At 37.5% G+C, this 21923-nt stretch overlaps 1 protein-coding gene across 2 annotated transcripts in view; it reads right to left on the minus strand.

Annotated features, from left to right (window-relative positions):
- Positions 1-21923, minus strand: part of CTNNA3 (catenin alpha 3) — a 289557-nt gene that overhangs the window by 35450 nt on the left and 232184 nt on the right. The gene's annotated exons all lie outside the window — the stretch shown is intronic.

Consider the following 21923-nt stretch of genomic DNA (forward strand, 5'->3'; position numbering starts at 1 on the left):
TATTTTGTGATAAAGAGTTTGGCCAACTCTTTGGCCACACTCAGTAAGCTGTGCAATGTTGGTAGTCTCTCTTCAGCCCTCCAGTACCCATCAGGGTACAATGGCAATGATCAAAGGATGGGGAATACAAATTTGCCTGAAGTCTATTCCATTGTTCTGATTCCTTCCTTTGTGTCACTATTCCCCCTGAAGGAAGCAAATAATAAGCAGCAAAATTAATAAAATAGGAGGCATTATTTTTGGAGCTGTCATTCTATATCTCTTGATATTATTAACTCTGTCTCAAGGCTACTATCTGAAAGAAAAGCAGGCTGCTGGGAGAATTTCTCAAGGTAATGTCAATGCACAATGTTTAGATGCCACTTAGCAGTGGCACACTACATGCCGTATATAATCAATAGGAGGAGGCCGCTGTTTCCCAGAGGCAATTCAGAAACATGATGGCCAAAAAGAACAGCTACTCAGAGATAGCCAGTAGAAAGTAACAAACACAGAATTCCATCTTATTTCCCTTCTCACTTCAGGATTTAGATATATGTTTCAGGGTATTGCAACTCAGACTGACAGTTTCAGCACATACTTCACGTTTTCAGAACTGTTCCATCAGACTTGAGTTGAAAAACCCAAAAATTCAGTGACATGGAACTATAACTCAGATCTCTCCTTCCTGAGTGCACACAGATTCATCCTTCTGCAGTCAGTCACTCACTCACCATGCTTACAGATTCATTCTGCATGCGTAAGGGAACTCTATGCATTGGAGATTGGACTCAGCAGGGCTCTATACTTTCTGTATTTATCTAGATCTCTGGTTTAACCACAGATTTCCATAAAGTCAACAGTTATCCCTCTTTTAAACATAGAGTACAACTCTTCCAAAAAGAGATTTCCTCTGTAAGCATTCATGTGGCTTAGAGCCCCTTCTGCTATTTTGTGAGAGTCCAATCTGGTAGGGAAAAAATGTATTTTGGCTCAGTTATATTTTTTGTGCTTTTTATGCTTCGACAGCATATTTCTGAAGTTTAATATCTCAACTTAAACTAACATAATCCTCTAATTTGAATTTCAATTTTTGATTCTGACATGACAATTCTGTAGAGTTGAAATATTTATATTTTTATTTGCCTATCAAACGTAGTGCTAAACACTGAAGCTAATATTTTCACACTTTACACAATTCAACTACAAGTTCACTTCTATAAAATACAAATTTCAGTTGCTAGAGATAGCTCGTGCACCTATCATTTCATTTGCCCCCACTAAGGTGAGAATCAGGCATTCAAAAAATCATTGCTTTGTTAAAGTTTCAGCCGACACAATGATAGAGTTTGATACTGTTTATGTGAAAATGACTGACAAACGGAGACTTAAAATCTAGCACCCCAAGCCCAAGCCCGATCAAACTATTCTACAATACGAAGTACTGCAACTATTTCTACTAAAAACTAAAGTTGGTCCTGGGTGTGGAATAAGTATTTGAGAGCTACTCTGCGAAGGCTAAGCAAAGGATAGCAATTAATGCCCTCTGGCCCACTGAGGATTTAAGAAAAGAAACTCACTGAAGTGACACGGATTTCAAGGATCATCTGAGCTTATATTAAAGATTTTCTATAAAATACCAAGTTCTATTACTCTCGCTTTCAGTATAAATCTTACAGGTTAGTAATTTAATCAATGTTAATTAGACGGACCAGTAAAGTAAAATGCATTTCTATCAAATGCAGAAAAAAACATAAGCAATTTAAATTCTTTTACAGCCTATCTAAAGGCAAAGGCATATACCAAGTATTAATTTAACAGAGAAGTCTGCAAAACCAAATGGATATAGTTTTGCCTAAACTGATATTTATCAGTTGTATGTAGACTTGAGATTTCTGTTTTTAAACCATGAAAGCAAGTATCCTTCCCTCAATTAGCTCTTAAATACTTTGAAAATGAAGTGCACCTTCAGGGAAGGAGTATTTATGCAGCCCCACAGACACACTGTGGATTAGAAGCTGTACCTCATCACTGATTTCAGCGTGTCACTTCAGCAGCAGCCACAGGCATGCCAGGGGTAATGGCTGCAAATTACATTCAGGTCAATCAACCTTAAAAATTTCTCTAGCATTGGTGTCATTTGAAGCTATAATTTGTTATCATCAATACGTTAGTATGATTTATAGCATCATCTCTGAAAGAAAAATAAACTTCTTGATAGAGTGCCTTTTCTAAAGTACCCTCACTTCAATATCAAACCACTTGGCTATCATTAACTGTCACATTTGTGCAGATAAGGGATTTATTGCTAAAATCTAAAAATTCTTAGAATCTAAAATATACATATATATATATAAAAAACTCCTTTTCTTTTATTGTTATCAGTTTCATATTTTGCCATAATGTTAAGCTTCTTGCAACTCAGGGAATATATGCAGTCAAACATATGTTTTAAAATTCAGTGTAACATGAACGTGCTAATACAATGAGTATAACAAATTAAGACTATTCTGTATGAGTTTTTACTAATTCTTTTTTCTTTAATTACACTTTAGTTAAATCCAATTTGTATACTGCTTATAATGGAAATACCTTTCTACAGTCCTGAGGAATTAATTACCATTTGCTGAATTAGCAAAACTCTGAGTAACAAATTTCTAACCAAATACTTCTAATTATTTCAATTCAAGTAGCTCCTGCTGTTGGAGATAATTTGCTTGAGATCTGAGAACTACCTCAGCACAAGCATCCAAGGAAACCACCTTCATACACAATAAGAAATGAACAAATGTTTTACAAAGTGTCATTCCCACTGCGACCAGACTGGCAAGCAAGGCTCTATCTTCCTGTAATTCCTCACTTCCTCGGGAAACTTTTTGCCATAAAAATTCTATTCTGATTGAATAGAAGCTTCCCTTAAAGAAAGTGAGAGACCTTTTTCTAATGCATCATAAACTGAATTTTAAAGATTGAGGGTTGAAGTTTCGCTCATTCCATGAGGTGTCAAATACCTTCAGCCTATGTTACTCTCCACCCAGACAATGCGTATTGCTGAGGTCTATTTACTCTCTTCCTCTTGTTGTTATAGTTGATTGCTCAGTGCAGAAATATTTGCTGTGCCATCCTGGCTACCCATGTATCTTTTGGCACAAACCTAACTAATGAAAAATCAAAAAAACATGATGTATGATGTTGGTTATGTGATACAAAGGGCCTTATGAAGACATGCATTCCCTACTCAGTAGAGGAAAAGTTGTAACATTTTCAGAAGGCATCATTAAGTAAAACAGAGAGGATGAAGAAAGAAATGGGACTTTCATGATAACTCTGATTTTAAAAAATACGCTGCTTAATAGCACTTAATATTTACCTAAATGAAGATGTCAGGAAATTTTATTCACAGAATGTGGACAATAGTTTGTGTAAAATGTGTAAACATAGTAAGTCTAAAATCCAAAGTATAGTCAAGTTTCCCTCTTTCTGTGTCTGATTATTGATTGTCAGTGGTATAACACACTTCTCTCATCTGTGCTAAGGCTCATCCTTCACGTAAATGTTGGTATATTTATCAGTGTAATATAAAATGCTGTGAAACTGAAGAACCATTACGCTAACAGCACTGAAGCTAATGCTGATACTTTCTGTTTGTTGTGATGGCTTCATGTAATCACTTTGCTAATGGCAGCAATTACTCTCAACTTTCCAATACGGTCAGTGTGGCTCAATAACGTCAAACCATCAAGCTGTACAGAAAATCAGCCTGTACAGTCAGAGTTATGAAATGAATTATCATTCCTTCTACTCCTCCAATCTTCTGAAAAGAAACACTTGCCATGTCTTTTTCTCAGCCAGATTATAAATTCCTAGGGCTGGGTTTAATCCTTTCTGTATACTGTCCACTGTCACTGCAGAGGAGGTCAGAAGAAATAATGTACATAACATTAAATTACCAAATTTTTGGAGTTGATCGAATGTCTGACAACAGAACTAACAGCTGGGTTTGGACTGCACGAACGTCTGCCATTACCACTTCATTGTAGCAAGTATTTAAACTTCCTCACCTAACTCTATTCAAGTACATGAGTACAGAAACAAATTACTCCCTATCAGATGACACCTTTCCACTTATAAACTAGAACAAACGTTGCAACTGCATTACATGTTAATACTAGTCCTTATCAGCTATAAATGTTTTATTCATGTAGAGGCAATGTAACCCAAAGGATCAAGTCAGTGTCTAGGATAGCCAATGGGGAGAGTAAGCTTTAGTGCTGTCTGGACCCTAGTAAAAGTCGAACAATGGAAAGTCCTTATATTAAAATACTAGAGATCCTGTGAGCACGTGCAAAACAGAAAGAAGATTCTGGAGTCCTGTGAGCCTTTAAGGAAGCATTCAAGCAGCCCTGTATTAGTGCCACTACCTAAAAAATCTTAGTTAAAAATGAGCAGCCTGCATTTTCTGCAATGTGTCCTTCATTCCAAACCCAGTTTAATTTTCCATGAAGTTTTGTTTTTCCTGTTCTAATAACCAGAAATTCTCTTTTCTGCTTGATGACCACTCCAGAACTGCTGCAATTTCAATCCTTTCAAGAACTTTCCCTTTCTACTCCATGTACTGTCTTACAGAGTTCCTTCTGTCCCTTCCGCCCTAAGCTTTTTCAGTTCCTCATTTACAAGAACTGGGCTTATTCATTAAAATTTGACTATAATTAAAGCAATCATGAATTCCATGTGCTAAGGAGAGGATTATATACTTACAGTTGGGTTTTTATTTTAAGAAGTCTTTGCTCCTCAAAATTCCATCTAGATCCAGTGGCCTCATTTCTCTTTCCTTTCTCCCATCCTCTTGCTACCTCATGCTATAATCTCAATCTCTACATTGCCCTCAGACTATCTGGATGTGTTTTCTTCTACTCTAACTCCACAACAACTACAATCCAGCACTCCATTTGCACCAGTCACTTTCCTTTGATCCCTCTTTCATCACAGCTGGTCATGTCCACTACATGCCTGTACTTTACCTCAAACATGCACTTGAATTTGTGGGATTTTTTTGACTATTGGAGGACATAAGCCTTTGAGGAAAAGACATCAGAAGAGCAGTAAAGGCCATCTGTTTTGTTTAACTAGAGAAGGCTGAAGGGCAACCGCTCCAGAGCCTGCAGCTTCCCCTTGAGGGGAGCAGAGGGGAAGGCACTGATCTCTGCTCTCTGGTGACAGTAACAGGTCCTGAGGAGATGGCAGTGAGCTGTGTCAGGAAAGGGTGAGATTGGATGTATGGAAAAGGTTCTTCACCAGAGGATGGTTGGGCAATGGAACAGGCTCTCCAGGGCAGTGTTTGTGACACCATGTCTGACAGACAGAGTTCAAGGAGCATTTGGATAACACTCTTAGACAGTTTAGTTTAATTTATAGATAGTCCTGTGTGGAGTCAGAAGTTGGACTTCATGACACCTGTCCCTTCCAATTCAAGATGCTCTGTTCCTTTCTATTTAAAAAACATGCTCTGAAAGTTTACTAACTTGCTCATGGCTTACAAACAGCATTGTAAGGAAGAGGGAGACATTTAGATAAAGATATACATAAGACCTTTCCCCTGTGAATATAGGTACGCGCAACGTACAACGTGCAAAACACCGTTTAAATTCTTGGTCAGCTAGATGGTTGGACTTGACGATCTTGGCATTTTTTTCCAACCGAAATGATTCTTCTAAGATTCTATGATTCTATATGGGGAAGAATAGGAACAAAGGAACAACTTTATATATACTTTATATATATAACTTTATATATTTATATATATATTATATATATTAACAAATAATTATATATATTTTAATTATTCATAATTAATAAATTTATAAATATATAAAGTTATATATATACATTAAAAAATCTTCCCTGGTGAAATTATAGGGACAAAGAAAAGAAAATGTTTTAGATCTGGGTGAAGGAGAGGAATATGGCATGGCAATTTTCCCCGGTATTCATCCAAGCTTAATAGCAAATACATCCATTTGCTCTGCCTTGGGCAGAGGGGACTGGGGGAGCAGGGGAGTGGAGGGGGGGATGAGAAAGTCACTTTGCAAGATTTTTTAAACTTACATTTTGTTAAATTAAATTCACTCCAGAAAATCTGAGTAGCACTCAGTCTGAGTTACTGAAGTGGAAAAATTTAGACTGCTTCAAGTACCCCTCAGAATAACAACTGCAAAAAATGAATCAACAGAAATCTAAAAAGTGCAGTTTAAGAAATTCTTAATCTCGGTGATTCACCAGTAAAAGGAGAAAAAAACCCACAAAATAAAATTTATTGCATGGCAACAGTGAAGTGGTGGGAGTTTTATTAGGAAGATAAAAAATAAGGAAAGGAGTATTAACCGCTCCATGCCTTAAACCAAAGCAGTTCTTTACTTTTTTCCCCTTCAAAACATGTTTTTGTGATTAGAAATTTCTGGAAATTCCAACATAGGAAAACAGACAGATAATAATATACATCAGTTCGGAGTTTAACTTCTTATTGCCTTTCTTGATAAAATTATGGCAATTACACAAAAATTCTTTGGCCATAGACACTTAGACACTCAAGTTTAATGTGAAGATAAGTCAATACTAGCATAGCTAAGACAAACTTTTCTTTGGAGGAGACCTCAGGAAATATTTAGATTTTTTTTCAAAAAATAAAACCACTTGCCCAATCCTCACTCTGCCAGTACTTTTTACACTAACAGACCCACAGACATTTCTATTCTTCTGTGATTCTATGCCCAACTACTTCTATATATGAAATCTCCATAAACAGTGAAACTCTTATTTAGTATTTGTTTTATTCAGAGTGTCTGGTAAGATGTTATGTTTTGATTCTAGGAGAAAAACAATGCTGATAACCTACCGATATTTATAGTTGCTGCTAGGCAGTGCTATACAGAGGCAAGGCCATTCTCAGACAAGTTGCTGGGAGAGAACAGCTGAATTAAACTGGCCAAAGTGATATTCCATACCATGGGTCATCAAGCGGAAGAAGTTCTGAAGGGGGTGGGAGTTCATCTCTCTCTTCCACTGCTCAGAGGGACTAGTTGGGCATCGGTCAGTGGGTGGTGAGCAACAGCTTGTACATCATCCTTTCAATACATGAAGGGAGCATATAAACAGGAGGGGGAACGACTATTTACATGAGTTGATAGTGATAGGACAAGGGCAAATTGTATTAAATATGATACGGGAGGTTTAGGTTAGATATTAGGAGGAGGTTTTTCACTCAGAGAGTGATGACACACTGGAAGAGGTTGCCTAGAGAGGCTGTGGATGCCCCATCCCTGGAGGCATTCAAGGCAAGGCTGGATGTTGCTCTGGGCAGCCTGCTCTAGTGGTTGGTGACCCTGTCCACAGCAGGGGGGTTGAAACTAGATGATCCTTGAGGTCCCTTTCAATCCAAGCCATTCTATGATTCTATGATTCTATCTAGGTCCTTTTCAAGCCAGGTCACTTGCAATATATATTTATATATATGTATATAGTTATAACTATTATCCTTTTCCTTTTCTCTATGTTAGTAAATAGTTTTATGTTAACCCACAAGTTCCACATTTTTTCCCGATCTCTCCCCCATATCACTGGGAAGGAGTGGGATGAGTGAATGACTGCATAGTGCTGAGCCACCTGTCAGGTAAAACCACAAAAGGGCTCAGTCCTGCTGAAAGAAGCTTGAAGCAGTACCAACAAGGTTTAACTCAAACTACTATTTGATTCTTGTTCTCATCAGCAAAACTAGTGTTAACAAAGAGGATAATCTCTGGCACCAACATTTATCCTTCCTCCTAAGCAAATCTATCAGCTGTACTGTAACATTTGAACTGCCTCTGATGTCAGAAGGGATACCAATCCAGACATATGCCCAAACACAACTAGAGTTGTGAACCTACTTTGAGGAGTGAGATTCCTAATTTTACTTTCCAATCGCTACAGTTTCAAGAATGTCTTGTAATTTTTTAAATATGTATAAAGAGAATACCTAATTTGAAAAATTACCAGTAAAAAGAAATATATTCAACTTTCTGGAAGCTTGAGATAAACAATAAATTGCAATAGATGTCTAAGCAGACAACGCACCTAAAAAAGAGACTGCAATATTATCTATGAAAACTAGTTTTCTTGCTTGCTTCTGCCTAGAGACTTCTTGTCAAATCAGCATTATATATTAAAACTCTAAGTTCTACATAAATGCACTCATTATCATTTAATTAATACATTAACTGTTTAATTAATTATCCTTTGACTAAAATGCTAATTAACCTAGTCCGAAATGACTTGAGAGAAAACATTGGTCTATGTTTTTCATTCATAGAATATGTTTGAAGGTTTGAATCTTATTGCGAGAATCCAAAAATTAAATCACCTGGTGAAAATGAAAACACTTTCAAATTCAGAGAATTATTTTAAAAGTTCTCATTTCCCTCCATTCATATCTATTTAAACATTTCCAAATTATCAGCATATTCCAAATAATCTGAAACAATTTTTTACTTGCTTGGATATCATAACATCATTAAACAAAACTTAATTTCAGCAATATTTTGGAGAGAAAAAAAAGAAAAAAAACCGTGATAACCATGTGAACTTCCCCTGTCCATTTCCAATACACAGATCATAAAACAATTTACTAGAATAGCAGCCTTTATGAAAAAGATAGGAATTCCTATATAAATGCACGAACCTCTGAACAGTCCAAAAGCATGTAGGGTCACAGCTCATGCTCCTATAGATGAAAAGCTCAAAATAAAAAAGCAAGATAGGGAGCAAAACATAAATCAATGTAAAAAATGAAATTCTTCTGAGAGAAGTGTTTCTTGTTGATAATCCAATCATTTCACCTATATTTGTGTTGATTTACCTGTTCCAGAGACTTCCTGGGTAAGATAGCATCTCAGTCTCAGAGACAAGATAATGCAGAGACACAGTGACACAGCTTTGGGATGGCAGGAAGTCCTGATTTCAGAAAAAAAACTTTGAATTTCAAATTTCAGTGGCTCCCTCTTTAGCCATTAAAATAAGCACTGAGCAGCTGCTATATAACTACCGTTAGTTCAGAGACAATCTGAAGTAGAAGGAAGGAAAAACCCAGACTTTTATAAAAGTGAAAGGACTTGAAACACAGTGTTCTATTTACCTACTAAGTATGATGCCCTTAGGAAAGATTTCCAGATTTTGAGAAAGAATTACATGCACAGAGAAATTCTGATCATTTAAAATTAGTAAAATGCACTGCCTGTCCAAAGAGAGTAGGAAATAAAGCTATTTTGCAGGCTTAGAGAAGCTATTCCCAGTTCAAAGGTGGTAAGAGTAATGTTGGCTGACATACAATAGCGACCAGCTGGGCAGCAAAGTAAGATACTGCCCTATGGAAAGAAAATTGAAAAGGAACCTTCATCCCATGGGATGGAAAAAGGCAGGGTCAGCAGCTAACTAAACAGTCAGGGTTTTCTGTTGTTGTTTTATTTTGTTTGGTTTTATTTATTTGTTTTCAGTGGAAGATACGAGAACAGCAGAATTCCTTGTGGTTAGACTAGGTTTGAATTAATAAAATGGATACATTCTTATCTATTTACTATAATCATCTGCTTCAAGCATGTTTTTTTCATTTGTGTTTCCTGAATAAGGACTGGATCCTAAAGAGATTTCAGGAAAACCTAAGAGTAGGCTTTAAGCAATTTTTTGAATTTTTTTTTCTCTGTTAACAGGTTAAAAGTTAAACATTACAATTAGAAATTTGCTTACCAAACACCTCTAAAGCTCTTCTTAAGTATTCTATTGAACTAGCAAGAATAATTTTATACCACAGACTGAGATAAAATCATTAGATACAGCAGTAAATATACTGCTTTGCTTTGTCTCATGTAACAACCCTTGTTTGGCTCAAGTGATACAAGTGGTCTGAGTCACTGGAAATGCATTATAGAGAAAAGTGCACTGAATTTTCATGAATGTTATATTATCTTGACAGACTCTACACTAATTTTTCCAGCTATGGTGCTTGTGTCTGTAATAACTCCAATTCCTTTCCAGCTGTGTGCATGGGAGCTTTCAGCTTCTGAACAACTCAGGAACACCACTGAAATTTATTTGGAAGTTGCACAAAATTGTTTGCCTAGAGAGTTAGAACCAAGTGGAATGACACTGTAAGCATGGACAGATCATCTTCAGAAACCTCTGTTATTGTTTCAGCTGTGATTACTCAGGAATTATAACAGGATTATTGCATTTTCCTTATACTCTGTGTCCAGCTCACTATCATCCTGCAAAAATCTTCAAGAAAACCAAAACACCTCCCTTGTCTATTATTGCAAAATTCCTGTAAATGTCAAATTGATATCTATTTACTCCTTTATGCATTAGAAAGTGATTCAACTTGGATTTCTATGTGGACTAGAAGGAACAGTAGAAAGACAGGAAACTCCTCAATTTACAGCAGAATGCCACTGTTACCAAGTTGTGCTGAACCTAAAGGCTGGCACTTTACAATTTGGTACCAGAGCACATAATATTCAAACACATAAACTACCTACTTCAGTGTAATGTGGATGAATCTGCATGGCTTAAACTGATCTTTAATTGTAGATCTAAGAAGGAGCTGAGAATGGTGAAACATGACATCCAATGTTCATAAAGTCAAAGAATGGCTTAGGCTGGAAAGGACCTTAAAGACCACCTAGTTCCAATCCCCCTGCTATGGGCAGGGTTACTAGAAAGGGCTGCTACTTAGCAGAAATGAACTTTGCAAGCAAGACTTTTAACCACTACCTGAGGGACTTATCACAAGGTGGTGAAAATCTCATTATCTCAGCCTCTTTCCCCATGGAATACTAATCATGAGTAACTGGACACAAAAGCTCCCTTTTAGAATGTCAAATAAGTTATCTACTTTAGTTCAAAGTTAATTAAGATGCAAATGGAAGACGCAATATTACAGTGTAGCTGCCTTCCCCTAAATGAAGACACGCATTGGTATGCGGGACAGCTACTTAGAACAGAAAAACATTTTTCGTGCCATGAAAATTCATATTTAGACTGAATATTATATACCTCTTGTGGCAACCAGAGCCAAACAAATTTCAGCTATGCATCACTTACATGAAACTCATCTTATGAAGGTAGTCTTCTTTGAACAGAGACATTTATCCAGCATTTTTTTTACATTAAATAATTCCCTTTCTTGGGGAAGTTAAAGACAACCGTATGGCTGGCTGATGAATACCAAAACCTATTCCATTAAATAATGACAAAGCTCAGGAGGAGCAGCAGCACTTTTTTTTTTTTTTTTTTTGTGAGCTCCCAACATTCCTGTCACTGAAAGTGTTGATGTGTGACCAACAGGTTGTTTTCAAAACCAGCAATAATTCCTATAGATTATTTTGGACGACTCCAAAGTTAGCAAATTGCTTCAATTTTGGATTTTACAAATCTTCTAAAAGCATTCCCTAAAGCCCACACAAGTGTGTCTAACACATACTCTCAATGTCTGCCAGTTCTGAATGTGTAAATTAAAAATGCATACATGGAATCCTAGTATAAATTATGGGAGATGAATTCACAGAATCACAGAATCACAGAATTGTAGGGGTTGGAAGGGACCTCTAGAGATCATCGAGACCAACCCCCCTGCCAAAGCGGGTTCCCTACACCAGGTCACACAGGTAGGCATCCAGGCGAGACTTGAATATCTCCAGAGAAGGAGACTCCACAACCTCCCTGGGCAGCCTGTTCCAGTGCTCCATCACCCTCACCATGAAGAAGTTCTTACGCACATGCGAAACTTCCTATGCTGTAGTTTATGTCCGTTTCCCCTCGTCCTGTCTCCATGTACCACTGAAAAGAGACTGGCCTCACCACTATGGCCGCCACACCTCAGATATTTATAAACCTGGATCAGGTCCCCTCTCAGTCGTCTTTTCTCAAGGCTAAACGGACTCAGTTCACTTAGCCTTTCTTCACAGGGGAGATGCTCCAGGCCCTTCACCATCTTCGTGGCTCTCCGCTGGACTCTTTCCAAGAGATCCCTGTCTTTTTTTGTACTGGGGAGCCCAGAACTGGACACAGTAGAATTGTTTTGAATATCAGGAGTAAAACCATCCAAATGGTGACGGTACATAAACTATTTACCTCTGACCTTTATTCTAATTTTAGAGCTCAAATTATACACAAATAAGGGCAGTGATTAATTCTGTATGAAACATAATCAGCAAAACATACTACCAGCAATTGTTAAATCGTGAAACTCATCATTAAGATCCTAATAATGACCTCTGAAAGAAATTCCAAAATTGTGTGCTGAAGCATAGCATTGTTCTGAGATACACATCCCTGTCAGCCTCACTGATACATCTATTGACTGGCACTCTCAGAAATGTTTAAATAGTGTACCATTTCTTAAAACGATGAGTCTATTTGGCCATAGTTTTTAATGCCATTTTTGTGCATGAACATGAGAAGCTCTCTAATGATTTCATAAACTGTTTCATACATATATTCTAACTTTCTTGAATAGCAACAATGGAAATAATGGAGACTGAAACAAAGCAGATTCCTTTTCTGCTGCAGACTGATGTTGTGTTGAACTGTGGAAAATAACTACTGACACAGGTAACTCTCCCAGCCAGCCCCCGACAAGGAAATAATGCATGGCCCTACACCAATTGCGCATAAAGAAGACAAACACTAGCAAAGGGTGACAGAGGCTGTGAACTTGCAAAGCACACTTTTTGAAATATGAAGGCTGCTCCAAATGTAATGCCTCCTATTTTATTTTTATCAGCTCACAACATCAGATACGGTATCATGGCAGCACAGGTTGAACCTTCACACCAATATTCCATTAAATGTTGTTGCCATGTAACTGATGGCAGCACTCTGACAAAATAGTATCTGACATGAAGTGCATGTGAAGCAAATGTGTGTAACTGAACTCTTTCATGCAGAAAAAATTGCACCCAGTGACATTCATTAGCAGTCACTGAACGTTTACGAAAACCAGACAGTGGATGTGAGCACAGTGAGGCAGTGGGTGGTACATTTCAGCAGTGGTGACGGCAGTGTGAAAGACAAGCCATGTTCCAGATGGCCATGCAGATTTTTATGTGTGTAGCATGCAGCTCTTGTTCATCACTGGTGAAAATTCATAGCTGATGGTGGTGCCTATGCTGAAAAATAGTGTTTTGTAGCTGAGAATTTGCTCTATCAAATAGTGTTATTGTGCTCTTTGTATCTGTTCTGGTTTTCATAGAAACAAACGTGGTATTACTTTTGGAGTGGCCTACGTACGTTCTAAGCACTAAGTGGGGCATACAGGATTTCTATTGTTTGCATACATTTTTGCTACAAGTAGCAAATAAAAGGGTCTATAATAGCCATCAAGTACTTCAAGTAGCTGTCAAAATAGAACAGAAAGAAGGTCATGTGGCAGATTTATTAAATGATATGCTAATCATTTGAGAGGTTAATTTTGTGAGACTTACAGGATCAGCAAATGTCCCTTTAATCTTTTGGGTGCTTGTTGTATTATTAGTTTATGATAAGATACGGAATTAAATATTGGGGGGAAAAAAAGAAAGATAGAGAAATGTGCCAATTCAGAAACTTCTCTCACTAAAATTCTGCAAATGAGCCACTTTCAATTGGCAATAATTAATTCTGTCACCGCTTAAGACATTTGACTATGAAAAAACATGCTACTAAGAGCAGGAATTTTCTCTTTCTCAGCATCCCTGCTCTAATTTACAATAACCTTTTTAAGTGGATAAAGTCAGAACTTTAGCAGCACTAAGTTCATTCCCACAATGTCAGTAATGGGCAATACAGAAGTACCGTTCTCGCTAATAGTACGAAAATCTTCACAAGCACACGTGGAATTGGCGCACAAATACAAATGACCAGAGTAGTAACCAATGCTGGAAACCTATTCTAAATCTGGCTTTGGATGAGACTTTGTTTTTAGCAAAATCGAAGAGCTTTGCAAAAGCAATTCTAGCAGTTCAGCTGTTGCAGAACCTGTCATATTTGCTCTTGTATTTCTCTCACGTATCTTTCTGTATGAAGGGTTAGAATGTTAAACACTGGTCTTTACATGAACATACGAATTATCAGCTTCTTTAAAACACTATTCCTTTGATCAACAACTATCTTATATAGATACGATGGAGAATATATATTCCAAAGTATTTATAGTTTTCTTTTTGGAGACTCTTGGATACAGTGGTTTTCTTCAAGACTTCTATTCATTTATAGATCACTCTTTTATAACAGGATATTTCCACTTGATTTTAAATCACATAGAGAAGAACACTGAAATTGCTATGCCAGATATGTTCCAACTTTCTATCTCACTGTGGCAACTACTAGATATTTCAAACGAAACTGAAAAAATCGTCATAGGAGACAGTTCTTATTCAATAACATGGCCTTACAGTATCTTTTTTTTCCTTACATCCATTAGTTCTGATCTTACTTTTTCCTATCCTATGTCAATTACCTATGCATGCAAAAAGTGCCAAAGAACTTCACTGCAGAAGGGATCCCACAGAGATAGTGTAAACTAAACTATGCAGCTGAAAATATGCATTTTGATGAAGAAAGTGAAATAACAAAGGAATATTTGCCTTCCCCTGAATGATCCTTCTTTTCTAACTTTCCTACCAATTTCAGACAAAACATATTGTCATTCCACTCATGACTGTTCTGTGTATTGGACTGGTAATGTTTATACTGGTAAATTAAGATTAGAGTCTCTTTTAGTCATATATTGAGGGGGAAAAAAAAGTGTCCAAGGAGCTCACAGTCTTAGAAAGGAACATAGGAAAGGGTTCAAGACAAGCTCAAAAAACTCACTAGTATTTTTTGCTGTGTTAATTATACATCATTATACATAAACATCTGTTTACGATCTGGACATCAGCTTGACCAAATGACAAACATATGCTTTAAGATCAAACCAGTAAACTGGAATTTTTGTAATACATAGAGAAGAGATTTGTCTGACATCTACTTATGACAAAAGATGTACCCTGTAGGAAATAGATGGAGACATTCCTACATACTTTATGCCTGAAGACAGTATACTTGATTTTGAAACTAAGCTCATGTTTATATGCCCTTTGTATTTTGTCCTAATTCCTTTTGCCATTTAGGGTCACCTGGGATGCAGAAACAGAACTAGTGACTCACTCAGATTCAGCGTCAGTGTCTCCACTATGTAGGCTGATTGGAACTTCTACTTAGTTACTGACTGTCAGCATTTCTTGCTTTCTAAATTTTTCCATATGCAACTAAGCTGTTGAAGATAAAGGTGAGTTTTTTAAGCTTCTTAGCTACTTAGGAGATATAGTAGACTGGATTGAAGGATTTACAAATTGCAAAAGCTACAGTACGCGAAAAGTACAATGTGCCTATCTCACTACTGTTGCAAGAAAGAAGAGAAAGGGTAAAAGCTAATTCTCCTATCCATGTCAGCTTCCTCTCTTCCTCCCTGTGTCTGCAGAACCCTTCAAGACTCTGGTCAAGCAGAAATTAACACTGCAGATATTTTTTGCTTTACATTGTGACGCAGCAGAAAAACGTCATGCATAGCCTTTGAGTTCCTTTGACTTGATTGTGTAATTTATTTGTTGTCCTGTTCACTAGATAAAAAGACCCTGTTTTAAGAAATAATGGATTACACTGTCACAGAAAAAAAAAAAAAAGCTGTAGTAACCAAGACTTCTTGTTTTGGACAATTACATGGGAGTTCATTGCTTTTTCTGTAAATCACATAAACGTGATGAGATTTGTTTGTTTCTTTTCGTTTTTTATTTAATCACATTTCATGTAATACAATTTTATTGAGTAGACATGGTCTGAAAAGATGAACATGAATTCATGTAAATCACATCCGTTTTCTGTAAAGCCATTTGCCAGACATACCTCTGGGAAAAGAATAAGAATGGCAAATACAGAATGGAATACCTAGTCAAAACTAGTCTTTGCTTTTTTAACCAAAAATTTCTAGTTCATCCTTACTGAGCACAGAAGAGCGACCTCTACTACTAATTTGAAGCAGATTACAGGCTAGTTAAATAAGCACAGCTGTCAGTGTAATTAAGATTCTTGATCTTTCTCAGGAGCACCAGCTACCACAGCTGGAATATTTGTAATCTGGTGTAGCTTGCTTAATTGAAAAGGACTTGATTGAATTATTAAGATTACAGAAATCTCCAACTTTTGATGAGAGAGAGAATAAATATTTTTTGGAGGAAAATAGCAGAAAACAGAATTAGGCCGAAGCCAGAGGAGGAAGTGACTAAGCAAGCAACTGTAACCATTTGAAATAAATCATTTTTATGCTAGTCACATTGTGTATGAACATAATTATATGCTTCTTAACTTTGTTCGTGTTTTTCTCTTGCAAATCTGTTCAACTGTCATGTTTAGTTTTCTCTTCAAAATGTTACTAATGCTGTACAATAACACATCATTCTGGTCGTCTTTGGATTTGAAAACCACAGCCTCAGTATACCACAACTGAGTCCAAGAACAAGTACTTATAGAGGTAAGCTGGGATGCTTCTTTGTCTGGTTTTTCATGTAAGCAAATGAAAAGAGAAACTGGAAATAATTTCAGAGTATTTCAGCAAGTCAAGTGAAGTCAAGATATTCTGCACTCTTAACTGTTTATACCTATACACCTCTTTGCAGTGAAGAGGAGTAGTATAAATAACAATAGAAAGTAGCTCTCCCTAGTAAGAATAATTGTCTCGTTTACTATTCGAGGACTGACCCTAAGAAATGCTGTGTATATATTTCTCTTTTCATTTCAACTAATTGAAATATTTCTCTTTTCATGTCAACTAATTGAAATATGTTAGCTACCCTTCACAATTTATATATGCAAAATTAAAGGTATTGTTGAGTGGTTTTGATTGTTTTCAAAATTAAATTCTTGTAACATTTAAAAAGTTCCTACAGTGAATAGAAGTTGACAGCACTTATCAGCCTATTTTGTCCTCAGAAGAAATTTTGCCATATAATCTTACCCAAAAATATATCTTACCCAAAGCAACTAATAAAAATGACAAAAGAAATAGAAGTCCAGATAGATTTGAAAGTCCAAAAATGCATAGGTAAGAAAGAAAATACATGTTTGAAAATAAATATTGTCAGATTAAAAAAAGCAAAGGAAGTAGGCTTACTATGTTGATCAATTTCCAGAATAAATGCTACTCTCATTCTCATCAATGGAGATACAGAGGTCTAAGGAAAATTAGGGTTTATCGTGCAGTTTGGCAAGCAAGTTATGAGATTTTTTTGAGGTTTTTGAGAAGGTGTTGTCTTCTTGGCTTTCTTATAATCAAAGTTCTTGCCAGCTGCCTTACTCTAGAAGTCAGAGAGCCACAGCAGTCAACAGATGTTGACCTGATAGCATCAGTAATTTCTCAGCTGCAGCATATGATGAGATCCCAAGGCAGTTTCATTTGGAGGACCAAGGAGCAGTTAGTTAAATGTGTAATAAGGAACACAGCTGAAATTCCAAAATATCTAAGTGCATTCTATCTATGCACTCTGTGCTGAGCAACTAAAAGATACCAATTTCCTAAATAAGCATATATGGGGTAGGAACTAAGGAGGAGAGGTTATGGGAAAAGCATGAAGAAGAAAGGCTAATCTTGAGGGTTTTACCTACATGTTAATAATAAAGACAGAAAAAGTCTAGGGCTTGCTAGAGAATAAAATAAAGACTTAAACTTCTTCTTGCTGCTTACCAACCACAACCATCATTGCAAAGTCATACGTGACATATGTGTCAGTATGTGACATCAGAGCCTAAGATCCCCATACAAGGCCATGTTGTGCACTTTATCCCCCCTGACTCTTCAGAGGGCAGCACCGAGCTGCTCCAGGAATGTCATATTTCTGGGACAAGGCTGCAAATCTGCTTGAATTCAGTTAAACAATGCCACCAGCTCCATGTCCCAACCATGACTGGAGTTTTGAATGAATGAAACTTCACTACAGAATTCCTGTGTTAATTTGGCTCCTCAGAAAATAAATTCACTACCTATGCAGCAATTGTTATAACAAGGTAGAAGTCCCTAGGAGAACGAATTCTATCTCACAGGCAAACCTACCTCGTGATGACATGTAACACATTCTGAATGCTTTAAGCTACGTAATGTGTGTGTGCTGCTAGGACAGTAAAACTGTACTGCCTTCTGGTAATGGGTTATTGGTTCCCAATAGAGTAGGAAGCAATTGCAAGGCGTGTGGATTTATTTTAACCTGCCTGGCATCTTCACAAAAGACTACAGGCAGAATTGCAAACAGAGGCCACCGAGGACATCTTTTATTTTGCCCTTGCACATCTCTAAGGCATTTATCATTCATCAGAGCTTGTAGCATTCATGTTTTGCAGATTGAAGCTAGCACTATAAGTAAGATATAATTCATTACATTTTGTTCATTGATGATTATTTACCTTTTGGTCTTCCACTCATACTCTCCTTCCACCAACATGCTAGAGGACAAGCCTGAATGACCTACTACACCACTGAAACGGAAGTACCAGCTACCAATTTCAGAGAGCAAACAAAATGAAAGCTACACCTCATGTACTTATGCTTCAAGATGATGGGACTGAAGGACTGTCTGCATGCTTTCAAACTGCTTCAAAATCATAAGGGAAAAAAATCAGTGTCCAATTCTTCATTAAGGACACAAGAGTTGTGACAGGATCCAAGTCATCTAGCTACTGGATGCCACAAACAAAAGCATTAGGTTCATATGCAGCATAATTTACACTGGAACAATTTATATCATAGAATGGCATAGATTGAAGGGGACTAGTCACAATATCCATGGTATCCACCTGAAGGAGAGCAAGGGTATCTGGCCCTGTCAGGAAAGGTGTTGCAATCCTGACTGAATTTGGAGGCAACCACGTTGTCATCCAGACCACTGGCTGTGTAGACTGCATGAGCCTTTCCTTAGCATCATGAGGCAGCAGTCAGAGCAGATGTGTGAGGTGTGAGCAGGTAGATGATCTGCTTTCTCTCATTGCAAGGCTACAGGATGAAATAGATAGATTAAAAAGTGTCATGGGGACAAAAAGAAGGAGCAGAGAAACCACAATTCACCCATGCAAAGACAGGTTATTTTAAAGGAAAAAACACAAAATCCAAGGCAGTCTGTATCACATCAGGTCAGGAAAAAACTTGCAATGCTGGAGGCAAGAAAACAAAGGAAAGGAGTGAATGGAGGCAAGTCTGTTCTTGAAGCTGCAAATGAAAACCCTCCTTGCCTGCTCCACAGCCCCAGGTGCCTCTCTACAACAGGTGTGAGGCCCTCAGTATGGAAGATCCATTTCTGTGTGATAGCAGACCACTCAGACTAGACCAATAAACAAAACAAAACCAGGAAAAGCTGCCAGGTATGGGTAATCTACAACTTCCCTGGACAGTCTGTTCCATACCTCATTAACAATGCCTTTTCCTAACACCTAACCTAATTCTTTCCTCTTTTGGAGGACTCTCCATTCTGCCTATTTCTATTACTATCCAATTATGTAAAAATGGCAGTCCCCCTCCTATTTGTAAGCTCCTTTCAGTACTGGAAGACTACAACGAGGTCTCCCACAGTCTCTCTTCATAGAGAGGTGCTCCAGCACGCTGATCATCTTTGTGGCCCTCCTCTGAACTTGCTCCATCAGCTCCATATCCTATATGATCAGAAGCCTCTGTGACATATCCAAAATGCCTACAAAATTATACAGTTGGAAAGCTTTACTATTCAACAGTGTGTTGAATAGAACCATGCATGAGAAAAGTGATAGCCTGTGTTGCCCTGCAAACTGTGGCACTGAGGAGATTCTCCCTGCATACAAAAACTGACAGGTGTGTTCCTGATGTCTTCTACAAGCAATTAGATGTAATAGAGATGTTGTTGACTCAAGGAAGCATGGCTCTTACTGAGTTTCAGATCTTCCCCCATCTTAAGACAAAATTTGTAATACACAATCCTTTCACCTTGCAGAACTAACTGCTCCTAGCTGGAGAACAACATCCTGCATCTACTATTTATCACTACGGTCCTTTAGGTCAGTACTGACAAACATCTGGGACAGGACTGATCCTTCTCTCAGCTCTCTTCCTTGTTTCTTTAGAGTACTTTGTTACCTCAGTCCCCCTGTACTTCATGTTCCCTGATCTTCCCTTTCCCTCACTTCCTTTTCATTATGTTCACCTTTGGCAAATCCTGCATCCTTCTGAGTTTCCCTCTGTCTTCCCACGCTCTGATACTTACCCTGGGAGTTATACTCTTCTAGCTCTAATCTGATCCTCACAGAACATCAGGTTCATTTAATCACTGGCTCAAAAATTGCAAAGATTTTATTAGATTTATCTACTCTTAATGATACAGTGATAGCACACCAAAGTACCCTTTAGAACAAACTTCAATTGCTAACCCAGCTGATTCCTGTTTTCTCTGTAGTGAAATAAAGTTGAGGGAAGGACATAAACCCAAACCCTTCATAAACCCAAAAAAGAACACAGTGCAGCACTTTTTATCTGCAGTTCCCCAAAGGAACATGTGATTACACACTCCTAGATGCAGGAGCTTTATCTACCATCAGAAAAACACTGTATCCAGGAGCCTACACTCTGTGCATTAAGAACATAACACATTGTGGCTAAAAAGGATCATATTGGTTTTCCGAATGAATTTCTAATGGAAGTAACAAAAATAGAAACATTTCCTAAAAAAACTCAGTTACAGCAATAATTACACAAGAGCCGTATTTTAAGGAGTGTGCATGAAAGATCTTGAGGAAGGCAATAGGAAAAAAATGACTAAAAAGGGGAAGGCTAGGCTTCTGACTGCTGGTTCACATAGAATCCCACTAGCCACTGCTAACTGCTGTTTTCTTATGCTTTGGGAAGTTAACATTCCTTCCCTGCACCTCTCCATCCTCATCCTCCTGGAGCCTGGCAATTCTGTCATCCCTGCTTTCCAAATATCCACAGCAAATATACATATGTGTTCACTGCAGGTGCATTTGTCAGGGTCATAAGGAAGCAAGAATTGCTCTTTCACCCATTCTTTTGTAAAGCATTCAATTCCACACCAGTTCTGTGGAGGTACTAGCTTTCACAGTGAATGTGATTTTTTGTTTGAAACTTTGCTATTCTGGCTGCAATTCAGGTTAGGAAGTAATTAGCTTTTCAGAGGCATGTTGTGGCAGGGCACAAAGGCCACAGCCAGAATGAATGTAAAAAGAAAATATAGTCAAATTTAACAAAATAAGCAAAACCAAAACCAAACATGAAATTAAATTAAAGCAAATTACTCCAGAGACTGGCAGTGAGCAAATTCGTACAGGACAATATCCAGATCAGTATCAAGAAAAAAATCTGAGCCATCGCTACCTTGGGATACTGTACCATTTTGAAACATCTTTGAGTTTGAGTCTCGTCAAGGAAATCATAGGTTCCACCCGACATTGCCTTTTCACATGTGTAAACATTAAAGCATGTTTAACAACATATCTGCCAATATATTTTTTTTAATGTATGTCATTTTTAACCTCAGAGAAAGCCCAGGAAAACAAATCAGAGCGATCATGGAAGCATACAACTCAAAACTAATAAGGTATGTGGCATCTCAGTTTATACCTAAGCCTGAAACAGAGACTGTGCAAGAGAGTATTTTCTTTTCAGAATTGTAAAAATTCCATCTTTGTAGACTGAAGAGAAGGAATAACATTGATTCTCAGCACTAATCAGTGATCACACACAGTCAGTGAAAAGTCACTGATTTCTATTATTTACAGCTTTTGCCTCTTGCTCCTGACTTGGAACTGCTACTTCAGTACAGCAGGCAGTTCTGCGTAACGCTGGCACAGAGCACTGAACTTAAAACTTCTGTGAC

Source organism: Meleagris gallopavo, chromosome 8, assembly GCF_000146605.3.
Source record: "Meleagris gallopavo isolate NT-WF06-2002-E0010 breed Aviagen turkey brand Nicholas breeding stock chromosome 8, Turkey_5.1, whole genome shotgun sequence".
In the NCBI taxonomy this organism is placed as follows: domain Eukaryota; kingdom Metazoa; phylum Chordata; class Aves; order Galliformes; family Phasianidae; genus Meleagris; species Meleagris gallopavo.